The 17,190-nt window shown below is 42.2% G+C and overlaps 2 pseudogenes; both read left to right on the plus strand.

Moving 5' to 3' along the window:
- Positions 1-2,477: 2,477 nt before the first annotated feature.
- LOC113074465 (CD48 antigen-like) overlaps positions 2,478-17,190 on the plus strand; it is a 15,913-nt pseudogene continuing 1,200 nt past the window's right edge.
- LOC113074490 (uncharacterized) overlaps positions 14,083-17,190 on the plus strand; it is a 4,127-nt pseudogene continuing 1,019 nt past the window's right edge.

Below are 17,190 nucleotides of genomic sequence, written 5' to 3' on the forward strand. Positions count from 1 at the left end.
CCTTGCTCAATGGGCACTTTAGCCATGAGTATTGAGTGTGGAAGAGTGTACTGTTCATTCATCTTTGGATGGGTTAAATGCAGAGCACGAATTCTGAGTATGGGTCACCATACTTGGCTGAATGTCAAGTCACAGATACAAATAAAATAAACTGACTTTCAGGGTTTTTTAGGGAGGTCTACAGTAGCATTAGTTTTTAGTTACAGAAATTGATTAAATCAAAGGTAAACAACGAAAACAGCAAAATTGCTGTTCGATTAATATAAAGAAGTCACTTTTAAAGAACGCACAGATCCAGTGTTCATATTAGTATTGAACAAGAGTGAATGGTTTGTCCACATACTTTTTTTCTTCTTCTCATCACTGTTGTTGTAATGTCTGGGAACCCAAAATGCTAATCAATCAACAGAAACATATATTAGCTGAACCCTGTTTGTTTTAAGTGTTATTTATAGTAAACTATATTACAGATACTTTGTCAGATTTAAGTTGAACAGCGGTCCCAGCATGTGCCAAGCCATGTTTGGAGAACCAAACGGTTCTTTTTTTTTTTTCAATGAACCGTCCCATCCCTAGTAAATATATTGTAAATGTAATTCTGACCGACCTGCTCCCTTACTGGCGAACATGGCTGGGATTTTGCAGCAATTTGCTGCGTACGTTCCCTCTCTGCTCCTCCTTTGCATTTACGCTCAATTTTTTGCATGGATAAAGCCAATTAGGCAGTGCTTTGCTGATGTTGGTGTCATGTGGTGGTGCCATTTTCACTCCGCCATCGCCTGATTCGTGAATTCATAAGTCCGTCAATTATTTAGCAGTTGCATTACAGCCTATTTCACGTCAGCCTGATCGACTGCAGAATGAACCAGAATGACCACCAGGCCACCGTGAAATGTCCCGGTGCTCCCGATGGCCAGTCCGCCCCTGGAGAAGGCTGAAACACATGTACACGAGACCGGACAAACAAACACTGAACAGAATGCAAATTATAAGGGGAACGAGAACAAGGGTAGTTGACAAGACATACCTGAACATAATGAGACAATTAACATGGGACATGGAACACATGGAGGGAAAACACAAAATAATGAGTCCAGGGGTGTGACAATGACATCATTCTAAATCCTTAATACCCAATAATTAACAATTACTTTACTAAGTACAAATATTCAGTATTTAGGAGTATTTAGGCAAAAGTCATAGTTAAAACATTAATGCTTTTCTGATGTTTTATTGAAATTTGAAAAGGGAGAAAAAATTCGCCAAAAGGCGGATTCGTACCCTGGTCAATCACGTCAAAATATGTAAGATACACGCTTTACCTTATGTGACACTGGAGCTACAAATACTTTGTGTTGTTTTTTGTATATTTGACTATCTGAAAATAACACCTTTAGTGGGCATTATGTATGTTTGCATGAATAATAAACAACTGATAAAATTATCCACCCCATAAATATAGTATTAACAAACGTTAATGCAATAAATAGGGTATGATTTAAAAATGAGCATGCCTCCAAAAACATCTACATTTCTGTCTCTTTTCAAGTGTTATATAATTAGTTGTGTATATAAGGGTTATTATAGAACAATTCTATATTAAGGGGGTTATTATAGAAACCCCCTGGACCTCACTAATTTTCAAATCCTGGCTACGGCCATGGGTGTCACCCAAATGATACATTATGACATGGGGTAAACTATATGTGTACTACATGAAATTTTGGTTACATACCTGTTCTCCAGTCTAAAGGTCCGGATGACAGAGGTGACAGTAAAACGGCTCAAGTTTGGCTGCACTCTCTGTCCAGCCTCACGCATTGTCAGCCCATGGTTGATGACATGATCTACTAATGTTGCTCTGATTTCAATTTGAAAGGCAGTGTTTTGGCAAACGTGACTTTATGTCAGAATGTTGTGTCTTATGCAGAGAACTTTGTTCAGTGCATTTAAAAAGTGCCGTTTTGAAATGCAAAATGTGTGTAAAGCAGAAAATGTGTTTAGACTTTTGGAGAAGTTTTGCTCTCTGTGTGTTAGTCTAAATAATTGTGCTGTGCATGTCATTTTAGTGTGTTTGCAATTGGAAAAAACTGTAACACTACTGAGAGTGTTAGACATACAGTTTATGATGTTGTGATGGAAAATGTGTTCATGTCATTTAAGAAGAAAAAATATAATGCATACAAAATTTACATTAAACTTTGTCATTGCATTAAAATCTGTGAACTTGCACAAGTCAGAACTTCTGTTATTGAGGTCAGTAAATGTGTGTCTAAACTGTGAGAATGTGGTTTAAAGTGCTGCAATGATCTGCAGCTGAAGCACACAGTGTTAGATGATGTTCTGTGTGTTCATGTTCATGAAAGTGTGAGATCTTCTGCAGTGTTTTCTTACAACCACAAAGTAACTTTCTGAAAACCTGTTAGACTGAAAAATACCTTTGATAAATATCTGAAATGAGAGTTTTCAGATCCAGAATGATGTTTTCTTTCCTCTGCGCTCTGATCCTGATTGTCCTGTGTGGTGAGTTACTCTTTTAATCAGGAAATGGGGTTAGTTAAACACATATTTCCAACACAAGAGATAAAAAAATAAACAGACATTTTAGAAGTCAGTCACTATGAAATTAAATCTAGTTATTTTTGTTGTATAATAATTACAGTATATTGCATTCATATGATTTTCAGGAGTGTTTGGTGATACAGATGAAGTGAAGTCAGTGTCAGTGACTGAAGGAGATTCTGTCTCTCTAAACACTGATGTTACTGAAGTACAGAGAGATGATCACATACTGTGGATGTTTGGACCTAAAGAGACGAGAATATCTGAACCTTTATATAGATGCCACTAATACAATATTTGAGAACAGACTCCAGATGGACAATCAAACTGGATCTCTGACCATCAGAAACATCAGAACTGAACACTCTGGACTTTATAAACTACAGATCATCAACAACAGAGGAAACTCAGACAAGAGATTCAATATTTCTGTCTATGGTGAGAAAATCGATTAAGATATTTTAGAAATTAACTAAATATGTTATATTACAAAATATGCACAAAAAGCTGTGTTCTTTTATTATTTTAATTATGTTTATGTAGTATGCTGAATATTTTCATGATCCCCATCTTTATTAATACCATGTTTGTTTGCTTATTGATTATCGCATTGTTTCTAGATGAATGTATAAACCATATCAGATGTTTATCTTTCTTAGTTAATTTTTTTAAACTGCTACTGTGTAAAAGGAACTGCTGTAAAAAGCACATTTTTTGTTTAAAGTGTTTGCAAACCAAATGTTATTACACTTTTGTTCATATAGCAGTAACCTAGGCCTACTTTTAAATACACTACTTTTGAATGCATTATTAGTTTTGTGCATAACAATGAGATTAATTGTGATTAATCACAGCCAATAATATCATTAATTGCAATTATTATTATTTTTTAATACTCGTTGCCCAGCACTAATTTATTCATATACTAATTATTTAAAAAATGATTTTACACAGTTTTTTTTTTTTTTTCTGATGTAGGACGCTTGTCAAAGTTTAAGTGCAAAAATACTATTTATGACAAAAGCATCATCCTCATTTTACAGCATTTTTACACAAGTACCTAAAACTTTTCACCGTACTGTAGTTTTGCAGGACGGTTTCTGTTTCTGTCTGAACATTGTTCTCCGCAGTTCTTCTGGATCGAGTCTGTCTCAGTTTGTTGTGTTTCTTTATGTCACTCCAGACAGAATGATGATGATCCGATCTGATAGCAGTGTGGAGTACTGGATGTTGTCAGTTTTATATGAAGGGGTTGAGTTTAGACTGAGGGACATAACTTTAAAGTCTTTTTTTAATATAAACTATCTTGCATTTTTAGAAAAATATTCTTCAAAAGAAAGGAACACAAATAAATGCTTGCATTATACCAAAAATCACAGACATATTTTGTTAATAATTTTCTAAGTACAAATTCAGTGAAGTGCCTGTGGGACAAGACAAAATGCTTGATTTAAAATTTTTCTTTTATTTATAAGGACAACACACATTTATTAATATTTCAGTAAATGTGTCAGTTTTAGCCGGCTAATTTTCAACTGCAGTCTTTTGGCAAAATGTTTCAGCCTTTAAAACAAAAAAACAGAAGACATCATTACACTAACACAATAACAACAATCAACATTTTCACACAATCAAAAATACAAACACAAAGAGACAACACACAGCCTTCAGTAGTTATTAACAGGCATGCTGGAAAAACATTTTGACATTAGGCTTTATTTTATACTAAAAATATTGAAATGCATTAATAATTTGTATTCATTATAATGGAAATACCAAAGCATTGTGAAAAACTTCAAACATTTAATTTTGGTGAACAAGCACTTTAGAAACTTCCACTTAATTTCTGTCTGTTTTTGCTCACATTACAACAATAGACTTACATTTAATTTACATATTTTCAGCTCCTCTGCCTGTTCCTGTCATCACCAGTGACTCTTCTCAATGTTCATCATCATCATCATCATCATCATCATCAGTGTCTAATTGTTCACTGCTGTGTTCAGTGGTGAATGTGAGTGCTGTGACTCTCTCCTGGTATAAAGGAAACAGTTTATTGTCCAGCATCAGTGTGTCTGATCTCAGCATCAGTCTCTCTCTACCTCTGGAGGTGGAATATCAGGAGAACAACATCTACAGCTGTGTGATCAACAATCCCATCACAAACCAGACCACACATCTGGACATCAGTCAACTCTGTCATATGTGTCCAGGTACGTCAGTGGTAATGTTAGTGCTCTTTACAGACCTGAAAGGGTTAAAATGCACACTAATGTCTCAGTGTTCTTCTGTTTCTTTCCTCAGACTCTGTTCATTGTTGTGGTTCTACTGAAGCTGTGATCCGATTGGTCGTCTCTGCTCTGGTGGGCGTGGCTGCAGTTGCTGCTGTAGTTTATGACTTCAGATCTGGAAGAGCTCAGTAAAACAGAACAGAAAGAGACAACAGGGAGCGACGTTTTCAGATCTAACAACATATATATATATATATATATATATATATATATATATATATATATATATATATATATTAAATACTGTACAACATGTTCAATTTGATGCCAAGGTGCACACAACCCTTCAGAATTAGATGTTTTGGGTTAATTTTTGGTTGTGTTTGGTTTTGAATCTCTGTTATGAATGTGATCAGCAACCTTGTGGGTTACAACAATGTTTCTTTTTCTTAATTTGCAATATTTTTTTTAAATACAGTGTTTTCTAAAAGTCAGTATATACAGAAGCAGAACGATGGATCCCAAGAGACGTGACTGAAAAGGTCAAGGACACTAGAGAAGAGAAAGAGAAGGAATGAAAATAAAAATTGGCTTCTTCCTTTTTTTTAAATAAATTATGTGTTATAGTTACAGTAATCAGTACTTCTTATTTTTTTTGTAGAACACAGAGATGATGGAATGGAAGGAACCACTTCCTCAATCCTCAATACAACTATATAAGGAAAACCTGTAATGGCAAAGATGACTATTCTATACACATGTCCCACTCCTCACACTGGAATGCCAATCATCTGCTTTTAACAGTCAAGTCGGGAAACATTTAAGCCTATCGTCTGGTTCCACTGAGGCATGTGCACATTTGAGGTTTTGCAAAGAGCGTAGACGATTTGGTGACAAATTAACGTTAATGGTTAAAATTTTTAAGATGTTACCTCTTATTCTTAAAAAGGCGGCAGATTTGATATGCAGTGTATGTGTGCATTGTGTAAATATAGATGGTAACGTTATAGACCAACGCTACTTTTGCGTCATCGAAGGTTAATGCCCCTTTTTGGGGGAAAACAAACGGATTCCCCTGATACAGAACTCGCTCTAGTTTCTTGATAGCAAAAATGGCAGAAACGATAACTCAGCCACGGACACTTACCTTCGGCTCTGTTCCCCGCAGTTCCTGTGCCACTCTCTCCTGCTGCCTCACGCCGTCAACACCCGGACTCCTCACCTGCACTCCATTACCGTCTGGACTTCTCACCGCCTTAATCATCCCTCTGGAGTGTTCCCGTATCATCGTCTTTGTGTGTCTTTGTAACATTATCTCATCATCTCATTAAATACATTAACTCGCTATTGTTTCCAGACTGTCCTTTCACCAGCCGTCACAGAACGATCTCAACAAAACATGGAAGCAGCGAGCACCAACACCCTCACCGATTTCATGCACCACAGCGTCAAGAGAATGGATCAGCAGCAGGAGAGCATCTCGAACACCGGAGGCGCTGTCCAAGCGCTGGTAGCACAGGTGTCCGAGCTCACCCAGCAGATCCATCAGCTCACGTCTCCCACTGCGCCCATCGCGCCGCCTGCACCGACCGCTCCCCCGGGGATTCCCCAGGACCACTTTCGGCCAGAGCCGCGACTTCCGGCGCCGGAGAACTACGCTGGTGAGCCAACTTTTTGCAGAACATTCCTTAACAAGAGCTCGATGCATTTTGCTCTGCAGCCCCGCACTTTCGCCACAGAAGAATCCAAGGTAGCGTTCACGCTCACACTTCTATCTGGCAAGGGTGCCTTATGGGGAACGGCGGTGTGGGAAAATCAACATCCGTGCTGTGCCTCGTTCCACCTACTATCTGACGAGATGAAGAGAGTCTTCGACTGGGCCGCGACCGGCAGGGAGGCCGCCCATCACCTCTCGGAACTCCGACAAGGACATTCATCTGTCACCGAGTATTCCATCGAGTTCCGTACCCTGGCGGCCGCGTGCCAGTGGAACGAGGCGGCGCAGTGGGATAGATTCCTGCATGGGTTATCCGACCGTGTTCAGCAGGAGATCTACCTCCTCGAGCTGCCCCCTACTCTCAACAAACTCATAGACCTGGCGTTGTGGGTGGAGGCCAGGTTTAATCACCTGGGTCGCCAACACAGTCCTTCCAGACCTCCATTCTCTCCCAGTAGGGGGCGCTTGAGTCGAGAGAACATGGTCGGTTCTGTCAACGATCACCAGCCCATGCAGGTGGGTCGAGCTCGGCTGTCCCGGAGGGAGAGGGAACGGCAGAGGTCCCAAGGACTATGTTTATACTGTGGAGGCTCTGATCATAACAACTACTCTTGCCCGGTAAAAGAGTCAGCCCGATAGTAAACCTGAGGCTACTATCGGGTGGGATCTCCGCCGAGAAGTCCTCACCCACACCATCGACCCTCCTTCCGGTGAAACTGCGGTGGAAGAATCACCATCATGAATGCCAAGCTCTTCTGGACTCCGGAGCCGAAGGTAATTTCATTGATTCTTCACTTGCACATCACCTGAACATTCCTGTCCTTCCTGTGTCTCTCCCCATCCATGTCACCGCACTCAACGGCCAGGAACTGCCTCATGTTACCCACCATACTGAACCCATCACACTCATCACATCTGGCAACCATCAAGAAACCATATCCTTTTTTCTCATGGACTCCCCTGTTGCTCCCATTGTTTTAGGTCACCCCTGGTTGTTCAAACATAATCCACGAGTGGAATGGGGTTCTAACACTATCACATTGTGGAGTGAAAGTTGTCATGAGTCTTGTCTGGTTTCTGCCAGTCCTGTTGTTCCTGTTTCTGTTTTTCAGGAGGAGACCATGGCTTTGCCAAACGTGCCCGTTGAGTATCTGGACCTGAAGGAAGTGTTCAGTAAGTCCCGGGCTGCTTCTCTTCCTCCGCATCGTCCCTACGACTGTGCCATAGACTTAGTGTCAGGTAAATCTTCGCCTAAAGGCAAGTTATACTCTCTTTCTATTCCTGAGAGGGAGGCCATGGAGAAATATATTTCTGATTCCTTAGCCTCTGGGTTCATCCATGCTTCCTCTTCTCCAGCGGGGGCGGGGTTCTTTTTTGTGGGTAAGAAGGATGGTTCTCTGCGACCTTACATTGATTACCGAGAGCTGAACAACATTACTATTAAGAATACTTATCCATTACCACTCATGTCTTCAGCTTTCGAGAGGTTGCAGGGAGCATCTGTATTCACAAAATTGGATTTACGTAACGCTTATCATTTGGTCCGCATCAGGAAGGGGGATGAATGGAAAACTGCCTTTAATACCCCTACAGGGCACTTTGAATATTTGGTTATGCCGTTCGGGCTCTCCAACTCGCCCGGGGTTTTTCAAGCACTCGTGAATGACGTGTTGAGAGATATGGTAGATCAGTTTATATATGTTTACCTGGATGACATACTGATTTTTTCTTCATCTCTCCAGGAACATGTTCAACACGTCAGACGAGTGCTCCAGAGGCTATTAGAGAATGGGCTTTTTGTCAAGGCGGAGAAGTGCGTATTCCATGCACAGTCGGTCCCCTTCCTACGGGTATATTGTGTCGTCTGAGGGAATACGAATGGACCCTGACAAGGTAAAGGTTGTGATAGATTGGCCATCTCCAGATTCCCGTAAGGCCCTACAGCGGTTTCTGGGGTTCGCCAACTTCTATCGCCGTTTTATTCGTAATTACAGCCAACTAGCCTCGCCTCTGACAGCCTTGACCTCCCCCAGTACTCCGTTCAGGTGGTCTGATGCAGCTGAGGCTGCGTTCTCTAACCTGAAGAACCGCTTTGTTTCGGCTCCCATCCTTGTCGCCCCTGATCCCACACGGCAGTTCGTGGTGGAGGTCGACGCATCAGAGGTGGGGGTAGGAGCAGTGTTGTCCCAACGTGCTGCTTCAGACGATAAGGTCCACCCTTGCGCGTTTTTCTCTCATCGATTATCTCCTGCCGAACGTAATTATGACATTGGCAATAGAGAGTTGTTGGCGGTCAAATTAGCGTTGGAGGAGTGGCGCCACTGGTTAGAGGGTTCAGGGGTTCTCTTTATTGTTTGGATCGATCATAAGAATTTAGAGTACATTAGAACTGCCAAAAGACTCAATTCCAGGCAGGCTCAGTGGGCACTTTTTTTTCGGCCGTTTTGAATTTACCCTATCGTACTGCCCGGGTTCCAAAAATGTTAACCCTTTGAAGTCGATTAACGCATATATGTGTTTTGAGTCATTTTCTCTGGATAACCCCGAAAAGAACTTAAATTACACTCTCAGTTTTAATCGTACAGATAAGAGCAATACATCAATAGAATCTGTAAAGGGTCTACTTTTTTTGGATACAGACATAATAACAAAACACCTTAGTGCACTTATAAAATAAAGATAACAAACAAGGTGCGCTGTCTACAGCCTTTGTGTGCGCTGATCTTCATTTACAAACACGTCATTAAAATGAACTGCAACTCCGTGAATACTCAACAAAGAGACATGAGAGAGATATCTATAGAAAGCCTGAAATGTCTACTTTTAAACTAAACAAGTGCTGCCGAAAACAAATATTCTGAGATAAAGTAATCCATATGAAAACAACGCGATGTCTATTTTTCATGTCTCCGTTCATTATATCTAATGTGACCACGCCCCCGCGCTTAACGCGCTATTCAGATTCAAACAGAAGCTCGCGGCTTGAATACGCCCACACAGAAGAAAAAGCAGCCAGACTGTTCTTCAAGTTTTTATTTTATTTTACTGTTTGCTTCGCGATGAGAGGAATAAGACATAAATCACTCCAAAAAGATGTGATGTGGTTGAGGATTTGAGAAATGGATTTCCTCAGAAAAAAGAATGAAGCACTTTATTCAGCAGAGATCATAAACATAAGTAAGTCTCTTTTTACTTATTTGTACTAGTTTTCACATAACGTGTAAACATTTTACTAGTTAGACTTTTTCCAAATACTTTTTCCAAACTATAAATCCTGACTACATGTATAATCAAGTGAAACATTATGAAGTTTCAATAACAATATACAATACTATACCATTCAAAAGCTTGATGTAAATAATATAAATGTGACAAATAGAGATAACTCTAACAAATGTAAAAACAATGCATTTCTTTCAATTTATTCCCCCTAAAAGAACCTGAAAAATATTCTCATCTCTTTTCAACATTAATAATAATAATAATGATGATGATGATAATAAATGTTGTTGTTTTTTTTTTTTTGGTAGAAAATAAGATTGTTAAAAGGATTTCTGAAGGATTGTGTGACTGGAGTAATGATGCCAAAAAATTTGTTTGAAAGTAAGCTTTGATTGTCCCTAATAAACTGTTTAACTGCTCCCCCAAGTGGATATTAAATTATGTTGTGGGATAATTAAATATATTCTTAATATACTACAAACATAAAATTATATAGATTTATTTTATTCTCACATTCTTTCTTGTAAGTCCTCCCTCAGTGGCACAGTTGAATTAGAGGCTCATTATGCAGCTCATTATGCAGGCCTTTGTCTTCTCAGGTGTAAGTCACAAAGATATTCATGATAGTTGACGCCTACTCGCATATGACTTTTACCAACAAAAAGTGTCATAGAAAATTTAAATCAATATATTGTTTTCTGTGAATGAGTAAACAAGATGATTTTCACATAATTTAGAAATAAAAATTCTAGGCTACAAGCTCCAGTTCTCAACAATCCCGGGAACCAATGTTATGTAGGTGTTTTATGGCCTTATTCAAGCAATTTAACATTTTTTGTTTTTCACTAACCATGCATAACATTTTTTTTCTCAAAAATACAATCATGTACATACATGCATTTCACATATTATTATAGCCCAGTTTGTGCTGATTACAGTGATATTAGACTTTACCCATTTAGATATTTATAAGAAACTGAAAAAAGCACAAATATCAGGGCATGACAAAACTTCTCCAGGCCCCAAAAATACCCTTAGACTCCAGAGGGTTAAACCCGATTCTTTGTCACGTCTTTTTGATCCCTCCGCCCGTCCCATTACTCCCGAGTGTATTTTGCCTGAGAAATTAGTAGTCTCAGCACTCGTATGGGAGGTCAAGTCGAAGGTCAAGGCGGCCTTAGAAGGGGTAATGCCTCCGTCCGGTTGCCCACCGAACCGCTTATTTGTGCCGGAGGAGTTAAGGTCCGAAGTTGTCCAGTGGGGTCATTGTTCCAACATGGCTTGTCATCCAGGGATAAGTAGAACTAATGGGTTGGTTAGACAATGATTCTGGTGGCCACGTATGGCTCGCGACGTCCACGATTTTGTTTTGGCTTGTTCAGTTTGCGCCAGTGGTAAGTCATCTAACCAACCTCCTGTTGGGCTCCTTCAACCGCTGTCTGTCCCTTCGAGACCCTGGTCACATATCGCTCTAGATTTTGTCACCGCCCTCTAATGGCATGACAGTCGTTTTGACTGTAGTGGACCGGTTCTTGAAGGCGGCACATTTCATTCCCTTGCCCAAATTACTGACAGCCAAGGAGACAGCGGTTACTGTTTTAGATCACGTCTTTCGGATTCATGGCCTCCCGGTAGACGTGGTTTCAGACAGGGGATCCCAGTTCATATCCAAATTTTGGAGAGAGTTTTGCAAGTTATTAGGAGCATCAGTTAGCTTGTCGTCGGGTTATCATCCCCAAAGCAATGGACAATCTGAGCGAGCCAACCAACATTTAGAGAGGACGTTGAGATGTTTGGTCTCCAAGAATCCTTCTTCCTGGAGTCAACAACTCTCTATGGTGGAGTACGCCCACAATTCGTTGCCAGTGTCAGCTACGGGCCTCTCTCCGTTTCAGTGTAGTGTAGGGTACCAGCCACCAGCGTTTCCCAGTCTGGAATCTGAAGTCGCGGTCCCCTCCGCTCACGCATTTGTCCAGAGGTGCCACCGCACCTGGACCAGAGCCCGTGAGACTCTGCTCCGGGTGAAGGGAGCGCACTAAGGCCAAGGCCGATCGCCACCGGTCAAAGCCTCCCATCTATGTCGTGGGTCAAAAAGTGTGGCTTTCTACCAGTAACATTCCATTGCGATCCGTTTCTAATAAACTAGCTCCCAAATTTATCGGCCCGTTCACTATCACCAAAATCATTAGTCCGGTGACAGTCCGCCTCAAACTACCTCCTGCGTACAAGAGGATACATTCCGCCTTTCATGTGTCCAAAATTAAACCCGTGTTTTATGCACGTATTAATCCGCCTACTCCGGTTCCCCTGCCGCCGCGTCTCGTAGATGGGGAACCGACTTATTCGGTTAATCGCATTCTGGACTCGAGACGGAGGGGACGAGGATTCCAGTATCTGGTGGACTGGGAAGGTTACGGTCCAGAGGAGAGGAGTTGGGTACCTGCTAGGGACATATTGGATCACTCCCTTATTGGTGAATTCAATCAGCAGGTAGGCCCTTCTGGGAACTCCAGGAGGAGTTCTTAGAGGGGGGGGGGGTACTGTCACGGTTGGTAAACCATGATCTCGGGTTGTTTACACTTTGTGGTGAATTCTGTGTGTTCTGCGTCTGCACTGATTAGTTGTGGGCGTCTCCGTTAATTGTATCAGCAACAGCTGCCACTCATTACCCATCTCCTATATAATGGCTTGTCTCACGTCTTGTGTTTGTGAGATCGTTGTTTCATGTCATTGTGTTTACCCCCGTCTGGCTTCTGTGTAGTTTGCGTTGGATGTCTGTGTTTCCCCAGAACCTCATCCACTCTCCGCACGATCACTCAGCCACGGACACTTACCTTCGGCTCTGTTCCCTGCAGTTCCTGTGCCACTCTCTCCTGCTGCTTCAATCATCCCTCTGGAGCACCAGCACACCTCACCTGGACACGTTGACACGAGTAGTGCCTTCAATAAATTCACCCTCCGGGGCCTTTATTGAATTCCCCTTGTTATGTGATTCTTCACCCCGTTATACTGGTGGAGAATGCAGGCATAATTTAGGAAGAATCACAGACAAGCAAAACCCCACAGCATTGAGTTTGCCCCAGTCTACGACTGTCCCTTACCATTGTTGATTTTCCCCCTCTCTTTTTTTTTTGTTTCTTGCAGGCGGCTGCTCCTCCTCAGCCAGGGAGGATCTATTAAAGCATCTCACCGAGGTGGAACATTTTGGCTTCTCTCTGGGGATCCCACCGCTGCCCAGGTGGTGGAGCAAGTAATAATAGATCACCTGCTACGAGCCATTCCTCGTCCACTTTGGCTAGCAGCAGGCATGCGGAACCCACACACCAACACTGATCTTGTGGAGGCCATCAAGTTGGCAGAGGCGGCCCAACACCGTGAGGCTGGGGAGCGAGCACCGGCTTTTCCCCGGAGTGTAAACTAGGAGCGACGCACGCCAGAGGGCATCTCACAACCAGTAAGCAGGCTGGTGGTTCCCCGCCCACAGGACGAGCCCATGCCCACGGAACCTCCTCACTTACCAAATTGGGCCTGGCTGGCAGGCTGCATCGTCCACCATGCACCACCAACAGGGGTGCCGCGGATGAAAGTAAAAGTTAATGGACAATCCTTCTGAGCCCTGCTGGATTCAGGCAGCGCCATCAGCCTGGTGCAGCCAATCGTGTTGCCCCTCTGAGTGGAGACCCGGGCCCTCTTCCCCATCACCTGCGTACATGGAGACACACAACAGGTCCCCGCGCATTGTGTCACCATCTCGGCCACCCCTATCAAAGTGGGAGCTGAGAGGGACCTCCCTGTCCCCGTGCTCCTCGGGAGAGACTGGCCGGGGTTCAACCAGCTGCTCGCTGCCACCGCCGAAACCAGACGACAAACGGGACTGGGACCAGATGTTACCATATGTCCTCTTTGGCATCAGAGAAGTTCCCAAATCCTCTACTGGGTTAACCCCCTCCAAGCTCTTGTTCGGACAGCAGGCCACGGGGCCTGTTAAATGTCTCAAAAAAGGCATGGGAACAACAACCAGCCGCCCATCGGTCCACCATAGAACATGTCTGAGAGATGAGGGTACGGATTGACAGGGTGTCATTAGCCACTAGTCCAGGAACACCTCACAAGAGCAGAGCAGCACCTTTACAACCGGGCAGCCCAACCACGGGAATTACAGCCGGGAGATCATGTGATCGTCCTAGTCCCGATAGCTGCCTGTAAGTTCCTCGCGACTTGGCAAGGGCCATATACAGCGATGGAATGAGTAGGGCCCGTCACATACCGAGTCCAGCAACCTGTATGGGGGAGAGAGGACCAGCTATATCATGTTAACCTCCTAAAGCGTGGGTTGGAACTAGGGCCCAAATGTCCACTCTAGCCACCACTGCACCCGTTGTGGTGAGTGAGTGAGTGAAGTGACATTCAGCAAAGTATGGTGACCAATACTCAGAATTCTTGCTCTTCATTTAAAGTGCACAAAGACAGCAGTGAACGCACACACATGATGAACACACACCTGGAGCAGTGGGCAGCCATTTATGCTGCGGCACCCGGGAAGCAATTGGGGGTTCGGTGCCTTGCTCAAGGACACCTAAGCCATGGTACTGCTGGCCCGAGACACAAACCCACAACCCTAGGGTTAGGAGTGAAACTCTCTAACCATTAGGCCACGACTTCCCAAAGTGGATGTCAATCCCCTTCTGTCGGCTACCCAAAAAAAAGAGCTGCAACAACTGGTCGGTCAATTCTCCGATGTGTTCTCCCCCCTCCCTGGGCGGACCTATGTGCTCCAACATGTCGTCTGCACACCACTCGGAACGATCATCAGGCAGTGGCCCTACCGAGTTCCAGAGACTCGGCAACACACCATCCAAGAGGAGATAGAGGAGATGCTGAAGTTGGGGGTGATAGAACCATCACGCACGCAGTGTTTGAGTTACTCGATCACTTGGGGGGAGCCCGGTTCATCTCCACCCTAGACCTCACCAAGGGGTACTGGCAGGTACCATTGACAGAAGAGGCCAAGCCAAAAACTGTGTTCTCAACCCCCAGTGGCCACTGGTAGTCCCGGGTTCCCTGTCAAGGGAACTTCGAACTGTGTCCTCTTAGGGGACACTATGGGGAACACCTCGTCGTGACCTGTGTCTGAAGCATACTTAAGCATCACTACCCTCAACATGAGGGGCTGTGTGGACGTACTGTGGTTGTTAGCTAGCAGGCCTCACCAGGCCTCCCTGAAGTTGAGTTCCAAATTACTTTCAGTTTCCACTTAAGGGTGTTATCTCTGTAGGTGAACTCCCACATATTGTGGTTATCAGGTAATAGGCTTCACCAGGCCTCTCTGAATGTGAGCTCCCACATACTGTGGTTGTCAGGTAGTAGGCCTCACCAGCCTCCCTGGAGGTTTAGCTCCCACATACTGTGTGATTCCACTAAAAAGCGAGTTCCCATGGTTTGTGGTTGTCAGGTAGTAGGCCTCACCAGGCCTCCCTGGAGTTGAGTTCCAAATTACTTTCAGTTTCCACTTAAGGTGGTTATCTGGTAATAGGTAGTAGGCCTCTCTAGGCCTCTCTGTAGGTGAATTCCCACATATTGTGGTTATCAGGTAGTAGTGCTCTTTACAGGCCTGAAAGGATTAAAATGAACACTAATGTTTTCGTGTTCTTCTGTTTCTTTCCTCAGACTCTGTTCATTGTTGTGGTTCTATGGAAGCTATGATCTTATTTTGTCATCTTTGCTCTGGTGGGCGTGGCTGCAGATGACATCAGATCTGGAAGAGCTTAGTAAAACAGAACAGAAAGAGACAGCATGTATTAAAAACAACATATGTTACATTTGATACCAAGGCACACAATATCTTTCAGACTCAGCTGTTTTGGGTTAATTCGTGTTTGTATCTGGTTTTGAATATCTCTTGTGAATGTGATCAGCAACCTTGTGGGCTACAACAATGTTTATTTTTGTTCATTTGCAATATTTTTTAAAAAATACAGTGTTATCTAAAAGTAAGTATAGAAAGAAGCAGAACAATAACAACAACAACAAAAAGGATCTGAACAATTATTTGGTTTATACATAGACATAAGAGATATAATAACTGATCGCTGTGAGCCTCATCTAGCTCCTCCTGTAAATGACAGCAGCTGAGCAGTGAAGGGAGAAACAAAGCTTTAAGGAGCTCTGAATCAACTGAACCCTTTTTGAAGTGGTCAGACATGATGAAACCTTTGAGAAAACAATATCAATTATTTTCATGAAAGTGTATCTTTTAGCTACTATCCTAATTCAGTACAATTAAATATGAAAAACTTCTGTAAAACTGTGCATTATTTTTAGTGTTTACATGTATTTGTGACCAGTGTTGGGGAAATTTACTTTTAAAAGTAATTGCGTTACATTTTGTCAGCTGGGCTGGGCTTGCTTGTCTTTTTAATAACAAAAAAATAAATAAAAAAAATTAAATGAATGAGTCTCTTTTCCATCACAACATCATAAACTGTACGTCTAACACTCTCTGTTAGACGTACTGTTTATGATGCTGAGATGGAAAATATGTTAATGTCATTTAAGAAGAAAATAAAGAATGCATTAAATATTGACATTAAATATTGACATTGCATGAAACTGTGAACTTGCACAAGTCAGAACTTCTGTTATTGAGGTCAGTAAATGTGTGTCTAAACTGTGAGAATGTGGTTTAAAGTGCTGCAATGATCTTCAGCTGAAGCACACAGTGTTAGATGATGTTTCTGTGTGTTCATGTTCATGAAAGTGTGAGATCTTCTGCAGTGTTTTCTTACAACCACAAAGTAACTTTCTGAAAACCTGTTAGACTGAAAAATACCTTTGATAAATATCTGAAATGAGAGTTTTCAGATCCAGAATGGCGTTTTCTTTCCTCCGAACTCTTATCCTGATTCTCCTGTGTGTTGAGTTACTCTTTTAATCAGTAAATGGGGTTAGTTAAACACATATTTCCAATAAATAAATAAATTAACAAATAAACACATTTTAGAAAGTCAATCAATATGAAATTAAATCTAGTTAGTTTTGTTGTCTAATAATTACAGTATATTGCCTTTATATGATTTTCAGGTGTGTTTGGTTCAGATGGAGTGAAGTCAGTGTCAGTGCTGGAGGGAGATTCTGTCACTCTGAACACTGATGTTACTGAAGTACATAGTGAGCAGAGAATTATGTGGACGTTTGGACCTCAAATGACTCAAATAGCTAGACTATATAAGCAGAACATTGATACAGATGCCACTAATACAATATTTGAGAACAGACTCCAGATGGACAATCAAACTGGATCTCTGACTATCAGAAACATCAGAACTGAACACACTGGACTTTATGGACTACAGATCCATAAGTACAGAGAAATGTCAGTCAAGACTTTCAGTGTTTCTGTCTATGGTGAGAAAAATTATTAAGATATTTGAGATATTTACTAAATATGTTATGTTACAA

Source organism: Carassius auratus, unplaced genomic scaffold (genome assembly GCF_003368295.1).
Source record: "Carassius auratus strain Wakin unplaced genomic scaffold, ASM336829v1 scaf_tig00014789, whole genome shotgun sequence".
In the NCBI taxonomy this organism is placed as follows: Eukaryota; Metazoa; Chordata; class Actinopteri; order Cypriniformes; family Cyprinidae; genus Carassius; species Carassius auratus.